The sequence below is a fragment of the Lissotriton vulgaris genome, chromosome 7 (genome assembly GCF_964263255.1).
Source record: "Lissotriton vulgaris chromosome 7, aLisVul1.2, whole genome shotgun sequence".
Taxonomy (NCBI): domain Eukaryota; kingdom Metazoa; phylum Chordata; class Amphibia; order Caudata; family Salamandridae; genus Lissotriton; species Lissotriton vulgaris.
This window is the reverse complement of record NC_141695.1, coordinates 206,993,670-207,016,453: the sequence shown is the minus strand read 5'-3', so window position 1 is coordinate 207,016,453 and position 22,784 is coordinate 206,993,670. Positions and strand designations below refer to the sequence as shown.

General features: G+C 43.4%; 1 long non-coding RNA gene across 1 annotated transcript in view; it reads left to right on the top strand.

Moving 5' to 3' along the window:
* The window catches only part of LOC147701207 (uncharacterized), a 46,503-nt gene extending 24,059 nt beyond the window's left edge, over nt 1-22,444 (top strand). Inside the window, exon 2 of the long non-coding RNA XR_015297440.1 lies at nt 20,961-22,444. This is a non-coding gene — a long non-coding RNA (uncharacterized LOC147701207). The remainder of the gene's footprint in view (nt 1-20,960) is intronic.
* The last annotated feature ends 340 nt before the right edge of the window (nt 22,445-22,784 follow it).

Genomic DNA, 22,784 nt, shown 5'->3' with positions numbered 1-22,784 from the left:
CTTGGAGCCATCCTAGCACAATATGAGAATGACTCAGATCAACGCCGTATCATTGCATACGCGAGTCGTAGTCTGACTGACCCGGAACGGGCCTACTCGCAACCCGAAAAAGAGAGCCTAGCCGTAGTATGGGCATGTGAACATTTTCATGTCTTCATATATGGCAAACATTTCACCTTAATCACAGACCATCAAGCTCTCGTCACCATTTATGGAAAGCCGCGATCCAAGATGCCCCCGCGGATCAAAAGGTGGGGCCTACGGTTACAGGAATATACATTCACCATAATCCACAAACCGGGGAAATCTGAAAATCCAGCGGACTACATGTCCCGGCACCCACTTCCATTGTCAGTCTGTAATCCATCCATCGCGGAAGAGTACATACATTTCGTGACTGACCAAGCCCTACCTCCAGCTATCCCCATGGATACCATTTGAGAGAGTACGGCACAGGACGTCATCCTGCAGAAAGTCCTTCACAGGGTTTGAAACAATCGATGGAGACACGACCCTCAGGATGAAGATACTGATCCCTCTGTTAAACGTGAAATGCAGGCCTTCCTGGCGAACTGTCAGCCACCACTGACGGCATACTATTGCGAGACCAGAGGATTGTGATCCCCACTCAACTGAGACAAGGAGTGGTTGCTCTTGCACATGAAGGGCATCGGGGGATTGTGTCAACCAAACAAGCGCTAAGGGAACGAGTATGGTTTCCATATCTCGATCAATTGGTGGAAGCCACCTTGAAGGATTGTCACCTCTGTCAACTCACCGGCAAAAGTGATCCTCCAGCACCATTACACATGACCACCCTGCCCCTTGGAGTGTGGCAAGAGATCGCCATTGATTTACATGGACCCCTGTCATCGGGCAAATATGTGCTAGCCATCATTGATGAGCATTCTAGATATCCCATTGCATGCTTCGTACTGTCTACAAACGCCTCTAGTACTCTTAAAGTACTTGATGAAGTCTTTGCAACATGGGGAGTTCCCAAGACAGTGAAAACAGACAATGGGCCCCCTTTCAATGGGCAAGACTTTGCAGCATTTGCGAAACACCTAGATTTTCATCATCGCAGGATTACACCCCTCTGGCCACAGGCAAACGGGACAATCGAAAGATTCATGGCCACGCTCAAGAAGACCTTTCAACATGCTACAGCGGAAGGAAGAGATCTGCAAGTGGCACTCAATGAAGTCCTCCGAACTTACCGCACAACTCCTCACGCAACGACTGGCTAGTGTCCAGCGACACTCCTGCTAGGACGCCCCATGAGGAATCGCATTCCAACGTGGGATGGAGCCTTGAGAGCATCATCATCTACAAGAGATCAGCAAGAAATGATGGCAACTGACAAGCGCAATAAAGATAAAATGAAGTCATAATCAGATCACCGGAGAGAGCGAGGTCGCTATCATTACATGAAGGGGACCATGTTCTCGTCAAGAAAGAGCAGCAGAAAAAGACCAACTGTCTTTTCAAGGACGAACCATTGTTGATCACGAAGAGGAAAGGAACTATGCTGACAGCGGAGTCCGAGCAGCGGCGAGTCACGAGAAACATCTCGCACTTTAAGAAATTGTCACGAGATACCTCCAGAACCATGACGAGTGAAATGGACACTCCCAGTTCGGAAGAACCACATTCAGCTGATCGTGAGAGCACTGCTCCGATCAATGAGACACTGAGTACTAATAGTCCGAGAGCCAGGTCGCCACGACCTCATCGTGACATACGTCCACCCAAGAGACTTATCGTAGAGATGGACTGAGAAGTCAGTATGTTTGTTTGTTTTGTTACAAAGGGGGGAAATGTTATGACGTTAGCAGGCTAGTGGTTGTGAGTGGAGCCTAGGGGGAACAGGAAGAGGAGGAGATGGACAGAGGAAGGGGCAGTTAGAGTAGGGGCAGGAGACAGGCTGGATGTACGAGAATAAAGCTCCAGTATTAGTAACTAAGAGTGTCTGTGGTTATTGGTAGCAGGATGCTACACATCTTTTTCCGCATAACAATGGGATTGATGCATTTGCCACATAAACTGCTGCATAATCTTCAGATATTACCCTCCAAAAATTGCTTCCAGCTTAAATGGATCAAAAGTTTCTAAAAACATGGTGACACATGTTTCTGTGCAGTGGAAGAACATTTGCAAAGGGTACCTGATCATCCTTGAGTTTCGAATTGCTTAATCTGGGTATTTAACCGGTACGAATAAGGGGAAATCTTTTTCCAGACAGTGTTACTATATGTAAAAATGACAAAATAGTGAAGCAATACTATCATAAAATGTGCAATGAGGTCACATAATTTGCCTTTTCTTGCTGCATAATTTATTCAACCCAGTTGTTTGATCTGGTCCCCCCGTGCCGCATAAACCCAATGACCCTGCCCAAAATCTTTAAACACAACCCCATTGCTTATACGATCAAACCACTCACGCAGAATGAGGTGCACCGTGCTGCAGCAGAACCAACTTAAAGTACGAGGGCAGCTTACTTTGGGCATAAGTGCATCACATGTATAAAGTTCGAAATAACTGAGAATAAATACAATTGCTGCTGAAGAGGGCTCAGTTGATATTTGGCAGAGTTTTTGTTGTTGTTTGAATAGCATCTTACTAAGTGTTCACAAATTCCATCACTATGATATTTGTTCTTTTCGGTTATATTTACGTCACTTGCTCGCTATCCTTCTCTTCACTATCTCCACTTACTTTCTCTTGTCATCTCCTTCTCCTCTCTCACAGACCTACAAACTCACACTGTGCCACTGTGTGTCACATGATTACGGCTCCCTTCACACCGTGACAATGAAGACAAGGTGGAAACCAATGCACAAAGCAGCTTTCCAGCTGTCTTCACAGGCTGTAAGCAGCATTGGGGACCCTTTGGTTTTTTTGTTGGCTTTTATATTTTGGGAGACAGCCTGGGGTGGATTTGTGGAGGGCAGAGTGCCTTTTAGGTAGCTCTTGGCACATGGTTCCACCCCTCCAAGTCCACGCTCCCTCCTTACACGGTGAAGTTTAGTTGTAGTTTGGCTGGCCTGCTCTCATCTGCTTCTCTCTACTTTCACTTTCTCTCCCTCTCTTAGGGGCACTGTGGGAAATTGAATGCATCTTAATGTTTTGCCCTTGTAAAATTGTGTCCACACAGAACTCAAGTGTTTTTCACACTGCCCTTGCCTTCCAAACTCTACTGTACCGCGAAAAACTTCAGATTTGCTGAAAAAAGAATAATACCTTTACACAAGTTGGATTTAATGACTCATTTTGCATGGGACTGGCAGCCAGCCTTGCATTGCACGCCTATAGTGGGATTAACTGCACAGGGTCAATGGAACCCGCATTGTGAATAACCGTGATGCACGCTGTCCAAACCCATGGGTAGCCCTGATAATGCAAATGAGCTACTGTTGATTTCATTACAAGACCGGAGGCTACCATTATGCTTACAACTTTTAATGCAGACCAAGCAGCCGCATATGTCACAAAGTAAAAGTTCTATACTAGAACACAACAGATCAAACAATAGCAGTAATCACTAGGCAATCAGCCTCTTTTAAATGCGGCTTCAAGCAGATAAGTCATGCTTTTCTTATCCTCCTTATCATTGCTGGTTTAATTTATTTTATCTGATTATTCTTATTATTGTTATAGCTATTGCTTTAGATTTATACATAAGTATTTAAACTTGCCACTTCTATCTAACGAGCATATTGCTTTTCAGGTCTTTTCAGGTGAGTTTTATTTTGTATGTTTCACCTAACCGATTCTCCCCCCCCTATTCCTGTCTCGGGTAACCGTTCTCCAATTTACGGAGATCGGCCTCCCCCCTCTTCTCTCACCGCCTTCGTAGTCTTTTTTCAAGTGTCTGTCCGCTTTTCCGCTTTATGCGCCCGCTTTTCGGCCGCTTTATGCGCCCTTTCATATGAAGCCTGAGGCGTTTCTTACCTCGCCTTTCCTTCGGACTTCGGGACCTTTTCCCGTTTCTTTCCCCATGCCTCCAAGCCCACAGGGACCCGAGGAAGGACCGTCGGCAACACACGCGCTGCGTGCTATGCTTGCCTAGGTACCTTCCTCAATTCCCTCGTTTACCATGGGCGTCTCTACACAGCTCGCGCTCGAGGAAACAAACAGTTCCCCGACGCGATCAGCTGTTTTGAAGGAGATTTACCGTTCGTTTTAGCGCTCTTGCCAAATCCTTAGCGCTCTTGCCAAATCCCATATAATCCCTCTAAAACGATCCATTAACCCTCCCAACCTCACACTTTAACAGTTTTAACACTGTTTCCTGCCCTTTACTGTCTATTAATCTGTGATTAAGAGTCTCTTCGTCCTACTGGACCCTCCCCATCCATCCCTACTATATTAATATATTTAAAAAAAAAAAGGGGGCACTGAATTATAGATTATTTAAACATTATATTAAAAAAAAAACTATAATTATTATCCTTGAATACATAAAGGCATCACATATTTTATTGTAATTTTACTCATGTCTGATTCCGACTCAGATCAAGCCAACGCAGCTGAATCTGATTTTAACGATGAATCCATCAGGAATCTTATACATAAAGAAATGAGATCCTGCATGTTCTCTACCCTCTCTCAGGTCATGTCCTCCAAGAGATCACTCCCTCCCGGAAGGGATGATTTTAATAACGATGACCTGGCAAACGAGAACACAGAAATAAGGGGTAAGAGGCACAAAAAATCTAACAATATTAATTTTAACCCAGAGAGCACGGGAGGTCCTAGCACCTCAAATTCTACAGGAGGTAATCTCACCTCACTTGCCTCAGGTGTCCTTAGCGGCACAAATTCAAGAGGTATCCTTAGCGACACGAAAGTTTTGGGTGTCCCCCGCGACACATACTACCAAAGTGCTCAGAATGATACCAATGATGATCTCAATGATGATGCCTCAGATATTCAAGATGAATATATCCTTGATCGAGATGAAAATGACGAAGATTTTGACTCACTTCTCTTTGGTGGTGACCTTCCGTCATCTTCTAAGGATAGTATTTTAGACCCCTTGGGAGAAGAAATGTTTTCCCCTCTTAATATTAAGCACCCTAGAAGTTCCGAATGGACCCCCCATGACCACATTTGTAAGTTCATTACTAAGTGGATCAGAAATCCTTTGGAGAGGGAGACTCGAAACCTTTTAAGAGCCGAATGCTCCAGGCCCTCTATAGACGGTAAGGTTTGCCAAACCCCAAATCTCGACCCCGAGCTAATAACTTATCTGTTTAAGCTCGGCAGGGACCCTCGTAAAGGATTGGAAAGATCCCTAAAAATATGCCAAGATAAGGTCTGAGATATCCTTGGTCCCTTAACTAAAATAATTAACGCCGTGGAAGAAAGCTACCTCACCGACTCACCTCTTGACACTCTTTCAATCCGTGGTTGGAGTCAAAGAGCTCTAGTCTTGTTGGGCAATGCTAACGCAGGGCTCAACTCCGAGAGAAGAAGAGTGGTCTTAACCAAAATTAGCCCAAAACTAACCGATTTGGCCGACAAAGAGCCCTCCCTTAATCCCAAAGGTCTTCTCTTCGGGGAGGACCTAATTAAAAGCCTTGGCAAATATGTCAATACCTTTACCGCCTTGGATAAGGCCCATCAAAACATGAAGAAGGTCTTCAATTCAAGTAACCTTTTTGGAAGGGCCGGAAGACGGGGCCAATCTTTCGGCCGTTCCAACCGACGGCCTTTTCTAGATCCAGGGGTTATGGCGCAAGAGGATACCAACACCCAAGCCAACCTCCCTTCTATCCCCCCAGAGGAAGAGGCTTTCGTTCCAGAGGTTTCAGAGCGAGAGGAGCTCCTGCCGACACCAACCCTCAAAGTGAGTACTCCTTCTCTTCCCCTTTCTTCGAATCCAAAAGTGGGAGGCAGGCTGAAGTTCTTTTACCACAACTGGAAACTTATCACACAGGATCCTTGGGTTCTAGATACTGTAGTTGGTTTCCACGTAGATTTCTTTCAAACCCCAGTTCAGAATTCAATTCCGAAATCAATTCCACTTACTCTGGACCAAGAAAAAATAATAGAGGAAGAAATTTCCTCAATGCTTCGAAAAGGTGCTATCATAGAAGTCCCTATGGAATTTCTGAGGTTTGTAAGCACTCTTTTTCTTGTAGAAAAGAAGGACAAAGGTTGGAGACCCGTTATAAATCTCAGGGAACTCAACAAATACCTTGTTTACAGACATTTCAAGATGGAAGGAATCCATCTTCTCAGGGACCTCTTATTAGAAGGAGACTGGTTAGTCAAGCTGGATCTGAAAGATGCCTACTTTACAATCCCCATGGCCAAGGTTCATCAACCTTTTATTCAATTCATTTGGAAAAACCGTCTTTACCAATTTCAGGCCCTTCCTTTTGGCCTCTCCTCAGCCGCTTGGTGTTTCACCAAGGTGATGAGGGCAGTGACCTCCTCCTTAAGAGAAAAAGGTATTCGTCTCATCATTTATCTAGACGACATCCTTGTTCTTTCTCAAGATTACGATCAGATCATTCAAGATCTCAAAACTGTTGTAGACCTTCTAGAAAGTTTGTGTTTTATCATAAACAAGGAGAAATCCATTCTTTCCCCCTCCAAAACGATGGAATTCCTCAGTTTCACAGTAGACACAGGGAATTGTCTTCTTCTCCTTCCTCAAAAGAAAATCTCAAAAATAAGGAAAGAGATAAAACATGTCCTGAAACAACAGTATCTCTCTTTGAGAGAACTAGCCAGACTCTTGGGCCTTCTCTCTTCTTCCATTCAGGCTATCTTTCCGGGCCCCTTGAATTATCGAGCCCTTCAAAGAATAAAGACCAAAGCTCTCAGATCAGGTCTCTGGTACGGCGACCGCGTTTCTTTGAACCAAGAAGCGGTCTCAGAACTGAATTGGTGGTTAGACAATTTGGACGCATGGAATGGCAGAGCCATCTTTGGTTCAGCTCCAGACTTTATTTTGGAATCAGACGTGAGCCTTCATGGCTGGGGTGCCTGTCTCCAAGATCAAAACACTGGTGGGATCTGGTCTCAAGAAGAATCCTTTCAACACATCAATTATCTGGAATTGACTGCAGGGCTATATGCTCTAATGAGTTTCAAACACTCTCTTCAAGGCAGATCAGTCATTCTAAAAAATGGACAACATGTCCGCAGTTGCCTACATAAACCGCTTAGGTGGCACCAAATCGGAAGACCTGTCAAACCTAGCCAAGAAACTTTGGATATTCTGCCTGGAACACAAGATCTCTCTCAGAGCAGAATACCTTCCAGGGAAATCCAACCTCTGTGCAGACTGGAACTCGAGGTTCCTCATAGATTACAGCGATTGGAAACTCAACACTTCTGTCTTCAATTCCCTCAATCACTTCTGGGGTCCTTTCCAAATAGACCTTTTTGCCAGCAGACTGACTTTCCAACTGGAAAATTATTACAGCTGGATGCCCGATCCGGGTGCTCTAGCGGTGAACGACTTTCTCCAATCTTGGGAAGGGATCATCGGTTATGCTTTCCCTCCTTTTGCAATGATCCAGAGAGTACTTCAAAAAGTGAGACAACAACGCTCTTCAATAATTCTGATAACTCCGTTTTGGCCGTCCCAGGCATGGTTTCCCACTACTCTGGAACTAACTTACGATCTACCGTTCCTGATTCCCTCACTCTTAGACCTCCTTACAGACGTAGACGGTTGAATTCACCCTCTCGTTCAGACAGGGAGTTTGAACCTTCTTGCCTGGAAGGTGTCAGGAGATCTAACCATCTCGCAGGACTTTCGTCAACAGCTTCTACTCTCCTCGGAGAATCTTGGGCTCCCGGTACACATTACCGGTACAACAACATCTGGAAGATATGGTTACGTTGGTGCTTGGAAAGGCACCTGGATCCCGTGGAGGCACCTATCGTTGATATAGTTAATTTTATGGGAGAACAATTTGATAGAGGTCTGAGTTACAGATCTATCAACTGCTATAGGTCTGCTATTTCTGCTGGTCATTCCCTTGTCAACAATAAGACGGTAGGTAAGAATCCTATTATTTGTAGAATTCTTAAAAGTGTAAGGATCAGAAGGCCTCCCAAACCAAGATATCAATCTCTTTGGGATGTTAAATTAGTCCTTCACCTTTTCTGCTCCTGGCCTGAGAACTCTCTTTTAAGAAGAAAGAATCTTTCTTTAAAATTGGCAACTCTTCTTTGTTTAATTTCATGTCGAAGAGTTTCTGATGTTAAGGCTCTTGACATTTCATATAGGTGCTATGATATGTTTGGGGTCAAATTTGAACTACATAGGAGAACCAAAACTATGTCTGATAGTATCTTTTATCCACGTTTTGACATGTGTAATAAACTTTGTGTTGTTCACTGCATGAAAGAATATGATTTAAGGATGAATTCTCTTCGTCCTCTGGGTGTTGATCAATTGCTTATCTCCTTTGTTAAACCTCATAAAGGTATTTCTTCCAGTTCTATAGCAAGATGGGTTAAAACTGTTATGGGCCTTGCTGGCGTCAATCTGGATCTTTTTAAACCACATTCCATTGGAGGTGCTATGGCAAGTAAGTCTTTCTGGTGTGGCGGTAAGTTAGAAGACATTCTTAAATCTGCTGATTGGTCAAATTCTAGGACCTTTGCTCATCATTATTGCAAACGTATTACTCATATGTCTGATGCTGTTTTACATGACTACCAACAAGCATAATGGTAGCCTCCGGTCTTGTAATGAAATTGCGATTCTCCTATCAACATGACCAGAGAATCTGGATTTCATTAAAGACACGGAGGCTAACATTATCCCTCCCACCCATCCCTTGGGTGGTTGTGTTTAATTTCACGATCATATTTAATTCATTTTCTGTTGCATTTGTATTTCATTCTCATCTTATACTCACATGCTTACTTTATCCTTTATTACAGGATTTATCTTCGATTATTCTATAATTTACTGCATAAAATTTTGTTTTATTGTTCATATTTCTGAATTCATTTATACCTTTCTTCTTTTCAGATAACCTCTCATGAATTTATTTTATGGCTCCTGTTCTACATCCTTTGGATTTAATTCCTGTTTTTTCGGATTTTCAAGTTCTTCTATCTTCATTCAAACTGTACTTCGTGGATGCTCCTTGGACTTCCTTTGCTCCACATTTAAAAGAGGCTGATTGCCTAGTGATTACTGCTATTGTTTGGTCTGTTGTGTTCTAGTATAGAACTTTTACTTTGTGACATATGCGGCTGCTTGGTCTGCATTAAAAGTTGTAAGCATAATGTTAGCCTCCGTGTCTTTAATGAAATCCAGATTCTCTGGTCATGTTAATAGGAGAATCGCAATTCTTCAGCAGCTCAGCTTCGAGCAACACGATGGACGTCTGTAGAGCGGCGCGCTTACGCACTCGTCTGATCCTGCCGTCGTGTTCCTCTGAGTACCGGTACTCTCATTGGCGAAGGAGAAGTTCTGGTACTCAAAGGGTGAAAAGTGCTGGTACTTAGCACTGGTGAGTATCGACCCATTTAAAGCACTGGTCATAACTAGCAGCTCTGACTTGTTTTGAGCAATCCCATCTTTGCTAATCTAGTGCAGGGAATTTGTCTCCCTAAGAACTTGAGAAAACTGAACCAAGTTGTTTATTTTACAGCAACATATGACATAAAGTACCTACTAGCAATACGTCTTTGAAAACCTTTCTGCAGGGGGGACATTAGTTAAAAAGCCATCGTTATTACATGAATTTCAAATAATCTGGGTATGCACTTTTACATGGCCTTCTATGTATGTTGCATGTATATATGTGTTATATTTATAGGGCAAACATAGCTAACTGGTACTGGTGTGTTGTACAGGGTCAAAGACAAGGAGACAGTCAATAAGTGATTGCAGAGGTGGCTTGTTTGTGGACTATTCCTGCCTCATGATGTAGTGTTCTTAAAGAGGTACATCTTGAACTCATTCTAGAATTAGAGCAAGGTTGGGGTGGTCCTAATAGATATGGGGATGCTGAGCTTTACAGCCAGAAACAACATGGGGGGATTGGTGAGCTTCTCCGCCAGATAGGCATGATGGCATTGTACATGATGCAGCTGGTTTTGAAGAAGGTGAGTGCTGCAAAGGGAACCAATGCTAATCTGTCATATTGAGGATGACATTTCTTTAAATCCTGGACGCAACATGCTGTGGTTTATAGGAAGGCCTTCGGGGGTGCCAGAGTGCAGTCTGGCCATTTCCACACTCCAGACGAGAGAATAGGAGGCTTCTACAGGAGTTCTTAAATTGCATTCTGGGAGAAACGGTTTCACTTTTCTTAGCAGCGAGTGCTGGTACCTAGGTATATTTGTTATTTTGCCATGATGTTTATTGAATATGAAGTTGGTGTCCGGTTTAAATCCAAGTCGTCTGGCATTGGGTGAAAGTTGAGTTTCAAACTTTGGACTATTTAATTCTCTTTGTTCTTGGCAAATAAGAGGACTTCTGTTGTGGAGAGGTTTAGTTTTGGGTAGGTGCTGGACATCCAGCTCTGAATGAGATGTAGGAAATGATTGAGGTGTTGCCTTTCTGGAGCAGAGTAGACCTTCAAGTAGAGTTGTGTATGTTCAGCATATTGGTGAATTTTGATCCTGGTATTAATGGGCAGAGCTTGAAGGGGCTCCAATTAAAGGCTGAAGATGATGTGGGACAAAGTGGTACCCTGGAGAACTCCATAGGTGAAGGTATCTTACAGATTCTGGCCTCAAGCAGAAGCATTAACGATTATGTTGTAAAACGCTTTGCGACTGTATATAATGAAAGAGCTCTCCCTCTCTCACACCAGATCAACCCCTGTTCCTCATGTAATATGCACATCCCTAGTAGACATCTGCACACCAATACCCTCCCTCTCACCTCTATCTCCAGGAGCCCAGCACATTCTTCAGAGAGGTTACTCAGATTAATTCCACCCCTCTCCTGCTAATCTCATCCCTTCCCCTACTCACTCACATAATCCCAACATCATCCCAACCCTGATCCCTATATTATCAACCCTTCTCCCATCCTTTCTCTTAATGATATCCTTGAGCAATTATATCCTCTCAGAGACTCGACTGTCTCCCCCACCCAGTGCATAATGTGTAAAAGAATGAGTTCCGGTGTTCAAAGCTCTGGCCTGAAGCTTGTGCCCAGTCCAGTAAAATGCCAGCATGCCCAATACCAAGGCTGAGTAGTCTCGGAAATACCTCAACCCTTTTTACTCCACTCACAGACACCACCTGTCCCTTTATCTCACTCTTACAAGTTCCTGCTTTCTTCCTTTATCGTGTCTTTTCTGTCTTTCTTTTCCTCTGTCTTTCTGCTTTGTTTGTTTTCCCCTCTCTTGCTCTTCGGAAACATCTGATACAGGAAAATAACTGCTGGTCCCCAGAAATTAGTGCCGGGTGCCCTAACCTGCAACCACCAGCTCAAATTAAGCACCGCCTCTACCTTACCAAAACCCATACAACCAGAGCTCACCCTCAGAACTCCAACAGAAAAAATATGCCATTTCATTTCAGATGCTCTCTCCATTGGCTGCCTTCACAATTCTCTTAAAGTGAGATGCGTGCTACGGTGCCTTTCCAAGTCCCTGTGCTGTACAAAATGATATCTGTCCAAACAAGGCTTAACAGACTTAACGCTCTCCTTTCTGAAGTGGAATATTTATACAACGAAAAACATGACACAGATTGAATAGAACTCACACCAACTCCTCCACTGGCCTGCCCATCCACATCAGAAACAGCCAGTCAATATAACCATTAAAAGAGTCTCCCTAATGGAGGACAAAGCCATCCTTTCAGGGAGGGACCATGGCTGGTTCACCACAGAGAGCTACACTAAGTCCATGCTTCAAACAGCTTCTGCATCAGCTTTTCCAAAGTCACCAAACAGAAGCTCCTGATGTTCCACCTAGATATACTACCATCAGCTCTCCATCTACCGCTGTGGCTACGCCCCCTGACTCTAACAACCTGTTGACTCTTTGGGGAAGGAATAAAGACATTCTGCACATGCTATGTATATGCAGGGAGCTACTAGGGGAACGGTGAGTATTACTCAGACCACTCTTCGGCAGCAAAAAGAATGTGCTCATAAAGACATACAGTGAAAGCAAGTTTCTCTGGAGAGGATGTCCAGCTGAGTTACCACCTGGTTAATTTATTGAGTATAGTGGAAACAAATATTAAAGGCAAACTAAAGTAACATATGACAATATAGTGGAAGGACTATGCAATCTCAAGGAAGATCACACGCGGTGGGTGCGTTAACCCTAAAAACAGAAAACAAGCCAGTCTAGCAACAATCCAAATTAAATTGCAGTTAACTCAAAGATTATCTTTCAAGTACACAAGCTGGACCCTTAAACCCAATTTCTGCAATTTTTGCACGTACATTATATAATAATTTCTATTTTTATTGACTGGGCTTTGGGGCCACAACATCTTAGCGACTCCGCAAACCTTAATATACAATTCATTTTAACCTGTCTTTCTATGTGAACTTTTGTTATTATAGCTTTGCAGGAACCTGGTCACTTTACAAATTTTAAACAACTTGTATTAGAAAATGTTAAGATTTTATCTTCTATTTTTATGAAAATTATTGCAACCGTTTGAATTAATCATGCAAATAAACACTTACTTCCTAAATACTGTCCATCCCTTTAATGGAAACCCAGTTCTCTGCCCTCTTTCAAAAATATTTGCTTTTCCTGGACCAGCTCATCATTATATCACAAAAAAATAATCTGACTCCCATATATGAAATTCATACTTATCCAGAACTCTCAGTGGATAAAACCAGTTCTCTAAATCTTTCACACCTCTGAAGGCTGCACACCTGTTCCCGCCTTTTTTTCAGTCATCAAGGGAGCTACTGCAGCACTGATCACCCCTGAAGAACCCACGCTAACACTAAAAACCTCATTCCAATCCCAATTGCCTTAACTCACATCACTTGAACTGCTAAATTCTCTAGCAGATGCTTACTCTACAACTGTGAATTGACAGCCAGAAACCACATTGCAGACTTGATCCTTCCTCATAGACTGGATTTTTTATTTGTGGTGACAACAGGTCTCTCTGACTCCTCGATACCCATGATTGACCTACTGATTCTTCCAGGCTATGCAACCATTCGACAAGGTTGAGAGGGTATGGTTATCAAGGAAGGTGAGTAATAGTTCTGGAATTACACTTATTAGTATTGGCTCATAAGCAGTTTTGTTTGCTTACCCTATGAGGGCAGTACCCTATGGCCACAACCATTACATATATTTAAGTAAGGTAGAGTAAGCAATTCTCAACAATAATAATAAACATGTGGTTTGATATTCCTTATGTAAAATAGTGGGCAGAGATTAAATACTAATCATCACATATATTTTTATTTTAATAAAAATGTAAAACAAATAAAAGCTTTTCAATAATCGCGAGGCAGCAGAGAACTTAGCCAGCCAACACGTGTTTCATCCCTTAATGGTGCGCAGACCTAAGGCTTTTTCAAGGCTGTTTAAGTATTGAGAGGGTAACCTAGGCAGACATGTTGGCATTATCCACAGCTCTGCCAATCATTGCATAAGTCTACATCTGTCATTCTCCCTGTTCCAATGTATCAATGTTGAAATTGAGTATTATGAACAAAAAACATACCACCTGTCATCTGGGTATAAATTTCCCTTCTTCAAACAATGCATAGAATTAATAAAAGAAAGGTCAAACTCCAACACTAATACTTCAACCTACACTGGAGTGATGAGTCTGTGGCGGCTGCCTTGCAGATATTTCTCTTTCTGTACAACAACACACTTGTGCAGTCCTATTCTACACTCACACACAATGGTGGTTCCATCCTCAGTCTCCTCATATGAAAGAAAATTGTCATTAAAATCTACTCCCCCATTCTGGTTGACTCATCTGATAACTTCCTGGCTTCCTTCTCCTTGCATTGCACCAAAGTGTCTATTTGCAACAAACAAACACAATAAAGGTTTGAGTCAGGAATTCCAATGACACTGAGCTTTCCCTTGTATGAACCAAATTAACAACAAAGCATAGGCACTCACAGGCCGGATCTAATCTAACCACATTAGTAGAGAACGATTAATCATGTCCGAAGTCACAAATAAACGTGCCCCACTCAAACAAAACAAACAGAACAAATCTTTGCATTAGTTCTACCAACAACTTCTATATAAATGGAAATTCCTTAAAATAATTGAAAAACAACTGTCAAAATCAAAAGAAAATCTTGGAATGGTCACGTAAATGCAAAGAATACAGACATTATATTTTCTAAGCAAAAGCAAAACTTTAAGCACAGAAATAATGTGGCTAAATGTAGACTGAGAAACATTTTTGACTTTGTCAAGAAGCTCTCAAACCCTGTACCTTCTTTCAATCTTGTGAACACCAGAAAAATCTCTAAGAGTTGGTACAATTTTTTCTCAAAAGATTGATTGAAATTTCTCATTTGACATTTCCTAACATCTGAATCTGTTCTTCCAGCAAAAAGCAAGCAGAGTAGATCTGAACTTACTAAAGGGCTTGCCGTAGAACATTCTGCTGACCCAATCCCAGCCTCCACAGTCAGGATAATCTCTTCATCCTCTTTATTCGTAATCTCCTACTTAACTCATGTAATCAGTCTCTCTCTCTCAATAAAGGTCTAGTTCTTGGTTGTGTCAAGAATGTCAAGTCATTCCTGCGACCTCATTCGGAGTCCATTGATCTCATCAACTTTTGCCTCATTTCCAAACTCCCTTTCCTATTTAATGTGCTAGAAAGCTGTGTATCCAGATAGCTAAACAAACACATCAAAGGAAATAACCACCCTAGTGACCGTCAATAGAGGATAAAGGAATGTCTTTGTTAGGAGTTTGAAATAAGCACGTTTGTGTATCAGGAGACAGTGGAGCTCCGTGAGGGGTGGTGTGATGTGAGTTCTGTGAATGACATTCCCAAAACACATTGTAACTCTTTGAAGCAGCCCTCAACTTTACTGCTTGCCTAAAAGGCTACACCTATCCTTCCTATCTTAATTGCCTCCCCGTTGAGGCCAGGAGCATCATTAAGCTAGTTTGCATAACTCACTTATGTGTACATGATGGGTCTGCTACATACCTGGCACACAAACTCACCAGCAGGTGGCCCCCATGTTTGGAGAGTCCTACATTCAGTGGCGGCTGCCACAAAAAAAAGTGGTAGGGGGTGGAGGCAGGGGGCAAGGGATGGGGAGAGTGGGAAGGGCAGCGGGTGGGTTAATTATACTTTTTTACAAAGACGACTTACCTGAAGCTGCTGGCCTCCTCCTGCATTGTGCCTCTTTGTCCTCTTCCTGGTCCTAGCAAACAGTGGGACAGCATCACACACTCCCTGTGCAATCCTTGCACTGCTTTCATGCTATGAGAGCAGTGTGGGGATTGGCCTGAGCGGACTAGTTTGACACTCTGCTCACAACAGGGAGCCTTGTGCCGTTTCTTCAACCCGGCTGGGTTTGGTGAAACCTAAGTGCGCATGTGTGTTTGGCCAGCCTAAGACAGCCAGCCAAACACATATGCGCACTTAGAAGTGCCCTGACACCGGCCCGCCCCTGACGTATCACGCTGGCTCAGCCAGCAGATGAAAAATTAAATGATGATAGAATATTGTTTTATTTTTGAGTAGCCATCCCTGCCTACATTGACATAAACCAGACCCTTAAGCAATCCTTCACAAAAAACAGTCCCGGAATTTGGAACCCCATTTTGACCACCATCAGGACAAACCTCTTGGATGAAGCTTCAAAAGAGACCTAAAAGTCCTTCTTTTTTTAGCTTAATTTCCGCTTATAAGGGGGGATTTCCAACGATATACAATTGTCCAGTAAGGAAACATGGAATCTCATTCCGATGTCAACAGTTTTTTCTCTTGAGATTATTGTACAGTATTGCTTAATGGTCTGAGTTATTGCTTAAAGAAATGCATCCTCATATCCTCACTACTTCCATTGTCTCTCTTCACCTTGCATTATTACTTAAAGGTCTTCCTCCTCATGTTCACCCCACTGTTGCTTTTTGTTTGTTTTTGTATGTTAGACGACCATGTAGTCTTTTATGCTAACACCTCTCTTTGACCTCACAGTTGCCAGGGTCTCCATCCGCCTATGTCAAAGGCCCTGCTATTATTTTTATCCATACTCCTCTAATTGCTGCTATTGTTACTTCAACACCTATGAAAGGTACTCTGATGACCCACAGGGTCTGGTTTGCTCTATATCAGTGCTTAATTTGAGCCGGCGGTTTTCAGTGCTCGGCACCGGCACTTAATCGTGACACTATGACTGTCTGTATAATTTAGAGATGCGCAGAACAACAGTTGTTTATTAATTCAATATATATTAAAACCGATTAATTCAAGACACCCAAGCCATTCTTTTAGCTTTGGGGGGCCTGGAATAGTTTGTAGGCGTGCTATGGATGGTAGTTACATAGGTATTGTCATTGGCAGTGCTGGCAAGGCAATGGGTGGTTGAAGCTGCAGTGGCCTACTGGTGAGGGCCCTGGCACATATTTTATTACAAATTAAGCACTTGCTGTAAAACTGCATCAACAAAAAATTGAATAAAACATGACTAAAGTATCTCAAGGATGGAAACTCTAAGTCAGAATGAGCATTATGGAAGGGTTGGCCACACTAATGCCATGTATGTCAACAACATGTCAAGAAGAGTAACTGTATTCCAAGTGCACTATTATGCCAAATATTTCAACAATAATGTCAAAGTTGCCCAAAAAATGCCTAGGAGAGCTACCCCTGCCAGTCTCAGTATATAGCTATGGATGACCACAATAATGTGTTGCAGGGATGCTTGTTTATGTACAGAAAAGGACACCTTACTGCACATAAAAAATATTTGAAGGTGATTTTCTCCTATGTGTGCTGCTAAATACAACACACATAAAAAGAGCAAAAACAAGGAGAAATAAAAGTATTTCTCCTTGTGGCATCAATCTAACGCCTGCTATCCATGGCATTCTTTTTTGGCGCTAGCACAGATTTACATCTCTTTGTAAATCTGGGGCAGCATCAAAAGCAATGGGTGTTCCGGCAGAACGCCCACAGCAACAACCATTGAACGCCCCTTTCATGCATATACCTGAGTAAATGGGTACAATATTTACAAAGTGGCGTTAAGCCATGCAAAGGGGTTTAACACTACTTTGTAGAAATGGAGCAGCGTATAAAAAAGTGATGTTCCTGTGGCTCAGTGCCCTTGTACACATGACCCCTGTCACCAGATTGATGTTGCGTAAGTGCACATTATGATAACACAGGCTCTGTTGGGCAGCAGGTAGGGGAGCCTTAGGGCAAGAACAGGCCTACATTTTTAGGTCTCGCCTAGCCTTGCAGTGCGAATGCGAATGCGTTGCCATTGATTTGCGAGGCAGGCAGTATACACTATAGTATGGAAGCTTTGTGGAAGCTCCGCCCACTGTCCGGCCCATCTTCTTCATTGGCTTAGGTTATAAATGCTGCCTTCCGATTGGTTTAAAGCTTGTTAGTCCCTCTCAATGACAGCCATGTCAGTCATTTGTATCCTACCATGGCTACTGGCCCCTTTACTGCACAGTCTACTTTCTTCCCGTCCCTTCTACCCCCCTCCCACAATCTGTGACTTCTTGGGGCCCCCTACCCCCTCCCGCACACTTCCGGTCATGCTCGTGCCTTCTTGTGCCGGCCCGCACTCACGTGTTCAATGCAATGGGTCTCCCGTATATTGCATTGCCAATGCTTGTTAAGGTAGTGTGCATTAACATGCACACTACTTTGACTGACCGGGGGATCCCGAAAGGGCTAACGAAGGGCACGGAAGGTTGCCCCCACCCCTGCAGCGCAGGGGCTGCGTTACCTTGCATAATCCCCCTGCATATCACAGGCTCAGTCTGTTTCACAGTTCTCTGGAACCTTATGTTAGCATTCGAGTTGTCTTTGCTTTGCATGTGCATTGCTTGTGTGTTCACTGCACAATAGAGGTGAAGTACACGCTGAGTACACTGCCTGTCTCTGGAGACATCAGACCTTCACATGCACAGCCACCGGATCCAGTGCCAGTGTGCTCAGTGCGCACCCCTTAAAATGCTTCCGGCCGGTCCAGGTATTTTAACTCAGCTGTGGAAACAGCTGTCCACTTAGTCTTAGAGAGTGTATGTAGGAATAGTGCAGTGACAGTAGGGTTAAGGGTTCTGAGGGGCTCACTACACCTCAGTTATAGCTTTTTTCCCTACCAAATAGGAGGGCGTGGGCCTACCAAACAGGAGGGTGTGGGCCTATTACCCTAGCTTGAATTAGGAACACATAGCACCCCTGCTAAAACACTGTGTCCTTCCTGGTAATACGCTACGGCATGTTTTCATTGGATTTTAGTTTTTATACCAAAAGGAAATTTTTCGAAACATTTGCGTTCATAATAATTGAAACACTATGTGTCATGGGCCGCTTAGTGTTAATACATTGAAGTGTTATTGTTTCTCATTGTCACTGTAGTCTCCTGGCTGGTAAATTGTATATTTTCTTCTATATATACATTTTTAACCCCTTTGACGCTGTGCGGGAGAATTAATGGCTGGCCGTCCTCCACACACGCCCACCGTAACGTCGGACGGCTGGGGGCCGTCATGAGCACCGTAGAGGTTAAGACATTTGAAACCAGTCTTTAGGTTACTATTGCCATTTAGTCATTCACATGAAGTAGCTTACTTGATAAAAATATAGCAAGAACAAACATACATGGCTGAAGGTCAAATGTTCAAGCACCCAGGTTTAAATCTCCTATAAAGCAGCTCAATACAATTAGATGAAAGTTATTTGACTTTTAAAGCTAGAGAAGAACATCTGTTCTGATGATGCATAGTACGGAATGTAGTAATAGGTGCCCATTCCATTATCGCATGTACTATGCGCAGACAACGCTTTTTATTCTACTCTCCTGCTTTGTGTGCTGATTCAATAGGATGAGCTAGTAAGTCACTCCTTAGAAAGGCAATTGCATACCACCAGTCTCTGATGTTGATGGAGACCATGGTTCAAGTGAAGGTCCTGGAGGTGATGCGTCTGTACCATACCGGCCATGGAGTCCAAAGTACAAAATGTCAGATCTTGTTTGCAAAAAATCCTTCTTTAGTTCACACCACATATACTGGATCCAATGAATTTTGACCACCAGCGCTCTTTTCTAAGCATTCCTGTAATGTATGTGCCAAGCTAGCACCCCTCTTGGATTTTATAACTATGAGCTAGAATAGTTAAAGACCTGTTAAAGTCTGTGGTATATGCAACAAACCCACATGACAAACTGAGAGGCAGGTGGTAATATACTTTTGTAAAGACTTTATGACATAGCTGCTACCATTTTTTTGTCAAAAATGCCACACAGTAGCAAAGCAGAAACATTGTTAACTCTCTCCTGTCTCCTTCTTAGGCAGTGTGGGCCGAACTCTCTCCTGTCTCCTTTTTAGGCAGTGTGGGCCATGTTCATTCATTCTGATCATCGTAATTTCTATTTTACCAAGGTGTTAAGGCATTGACCCCACGCAAAGGAATAGAATTCTCTGCAATGTTTGATTTCTGCTCTGATTCTAGTATATTCTCGTTAAAGAAAGCTCTGGAAACTTATATACAGGGCTTTAAGTCAGATGAAGAAACTAGGGGGAGGGTCTCTCAAAGGGGCGTGTCCAATCTAATAAGGGAGTGGCTTAAAACACATAAGCTAAAATTCTGTGCTTAGCATAGTGTGCCACATTACTGGTATTTTGCTGCTTCTGTCGTTGCATCCACGTATATCATACAACAAGTAACATTACACCTACAACAATCCAGGACTATTGGCTTTGTCAATGGCTGTTAGTTGCATGTTACTAGGGACAAATGAAAGATGTACTGCTTCTCTGTGCTTGTTTTAATAGCACCATAGTGTTTAAGGCCGCTTAATATCTAACACTAGATGTTCCTAATCGCACTGAACGACTTATGGCATCCATTGGCATTCTAAAACTTAGAGGTAGATTTATGATGCCCTTGCGCCGCAATTGCGTCACTTTATTTGACGCAACTGCGGCGCAAACAATGCGCCCTATTTACAACGTGATGCATCTAGGAGATGCGTCACGTTGTAAAGCCCTGCGCCATAAGGAGGCGTTCCTGCGGAGGGGGGGGGCATTCCTGAGCAGGAACGCCTCCTGAAAGTGGCTGAGTGAAATCTATGAGATTTCACTCAGTCACTTTCAGGCCAATGCTGCGTCAAAACCCTGCGCCTGCTTGAAGCAGGCGTAGGTCTTGATGCAGCATTGTGTAGATGGGGCACCCTCGAGCCTTGCTGGAGCTGCGTCGCGCTTGCGACGCAACTCCAGCAATGCGCCACATTTCCGGCACAGATGCGTCACGCATCTGTGCCGTTTTTGCACCATGGTGCACCACATTATAAATGCGGCGCACCATGGGTGGCGGAGCTCTGGCGAACTGTGGCGCACGTTAACTGGCACATCCCCTGGGATGCGCGCAGGCCCGGACTGGCCGTTGAGGGCACCGGGCAATTCCCCGGTGGGCCGCATGGTTGGGGGCCGTTTTTGTTACAGGGCCGTTATGCTGCAAAAACGGCCCTGTAACAAAAACGGCCGAAAACCGGCCCTGTCACAGAGCGCGGTCGCACCTCTCCCCCCTCCCCTCTCCTCCCGGAGGGGGGAGGGGGGCCGGCCGAGCACTTTGCCAGGGCCGGTTCTGGTTCCCAGTCCGGCCCTGGATGCGCCAGTTAACATAAATCTGCCCATTAGAATTTATACTCATTGGTTTCTTTGTCTACACATCTAAAAACTTATAAGGTCCTAAAGGCGAGACCGGTTGTTTTGCAAAGGCTTGTTTGAGTACAAGTCAGTTTTGTCATTTGCTATTTTATTTTTCCTTGTTGCTTGCAGGCACGCCGAGAGAGGGGGAATCGGCCCTACGCCCTGAGAAGTTCCCGTAAAGCCCTGACCTTAAACCACGCGGCCTTGGCCCTCGGAGGGCTCACCTACTCACTGGTCACCATCCTCCTCCTCCTGGTGTTATACGCAGACCGGAGTTAACCCTCACAGCATCAGTGACGCAGCAGCGAGACGTCACCAGCTGCCAGCCCTCAACAGCGACACCTGGAGCTCCTCCCCGGGCACACAGGCTGCTGATGAGTGGGACTGCCCCTGCTTGCTGGCTCTGCTAACTCCACGCACTTTGCACTTTGGAGAGGGACTTCGCGATAACGGTGATTCGAACGGTGATTCTGTAACAAACCTGCTTTATGCCACGAGGAGAAAGGTTGTCCACTTCCTGCAGAAAAATCCAGCGTACTGCTAGTTCTCCAGACGGTGTTCCAATAATAACACACCTCGAAATTACCTGTTTATGCTGTTTTGTAAATCTAATGTTTTTAATGAGTCTTAAATCAAAAGGAAGCAAATAGTGTGTGTGCTATCACAGTTTATTGTTTTAACTGTAAAACTTTTTTACGGATTTGTTATAACAGGGGCCATAAAGTATTCACATGTAAACTTTATATATCAAACTGAGATAAAGCAAATTAACTTTTAACAGCCAGGTTAAATGTAGTTTAGAATTTTTTTATGACGTGACTAAGTTCACTGGAGAATAATATAGAGGATATTTCCGTGCTCTGACTTAAGCCTAGGACGCAGTGGTTACTCGAGCACTCACTTCTGATCACACAGTTTGAATGTGTAACAGTTTTAAATCAACATTTGCACGTTTATTAGATTTCACCTATGAAAGCAAAAATGCTTTTGACTCAAGTCAATATTTCTGCCTTCACCACAAGGTGCAGTAAGACAGCACCTGATAGCATCAAATTAATAGAAATTGTAGTTTGCCTTTGGTGACAAAAATGTCATTTTTTTGGTCTTGAATAAAGACAGCCTCACATCATCACTGATTATGAATTAGATGCTTGACAATGTCATATTACATTAATGAGGGAGGCAAGAGTGGCATGGAGAAACGAACACAGCCAGCAAAGATGGCCACTTTAGTGCCATGGATAGCGACACGAGTTCATATAATGCAATGCCCCCCATATTTTATGGTGATATGGATAAATGTAAGTATGACGGGAGCATAAATGGGGCTGCTGTAGTAAACTGACATTTAGTGTATCACGCCTTTCATGTCTCTCTACCTTGCTGCTCAAGCAGTGTAGGTGTTCTGTGGAATGTTGGATGTGTGGTGAGGTAATGGAATGCTGGAATGTCTGTGAGTGGTGAGTGTCAGTTGTGAGGATGGGCTGAGCAGCAAGGGAGCTGCTCCTTGTGGGGCTCTGAAGAGAAGATCTAATCTACATCTTATTTCTGTACTACCCCATGTTGTGATTCTTGATCTTCTTAACCTACAATAAAACTACATGGAAATCCAACTGGCCTTTCTGTTACATCCATTATTACAGCTGCAAAAAAACAATTGACAAATGTCTCAGAATATACAAAGCAAGTCACAAGAAATATAGAACTTGTTGTGCTACTATATATTTTTGGGCATATACTTACACCAAAAACCTCCAGACATACTTGTAAGTTCCAAGATGTAGTCATGGTGTTGTCTAAAAGATATAAAGCAATGGCATTAGAGTTTTGCACCAAATATAAAAGCATGGACGATGGACATTATACAATGTACCATGGAAGCTATACTACAGAAAAGAGGCATAGTACGCACAACTGGGATGTTATTATCAGTTGAGGCCAAAACGGATTAAA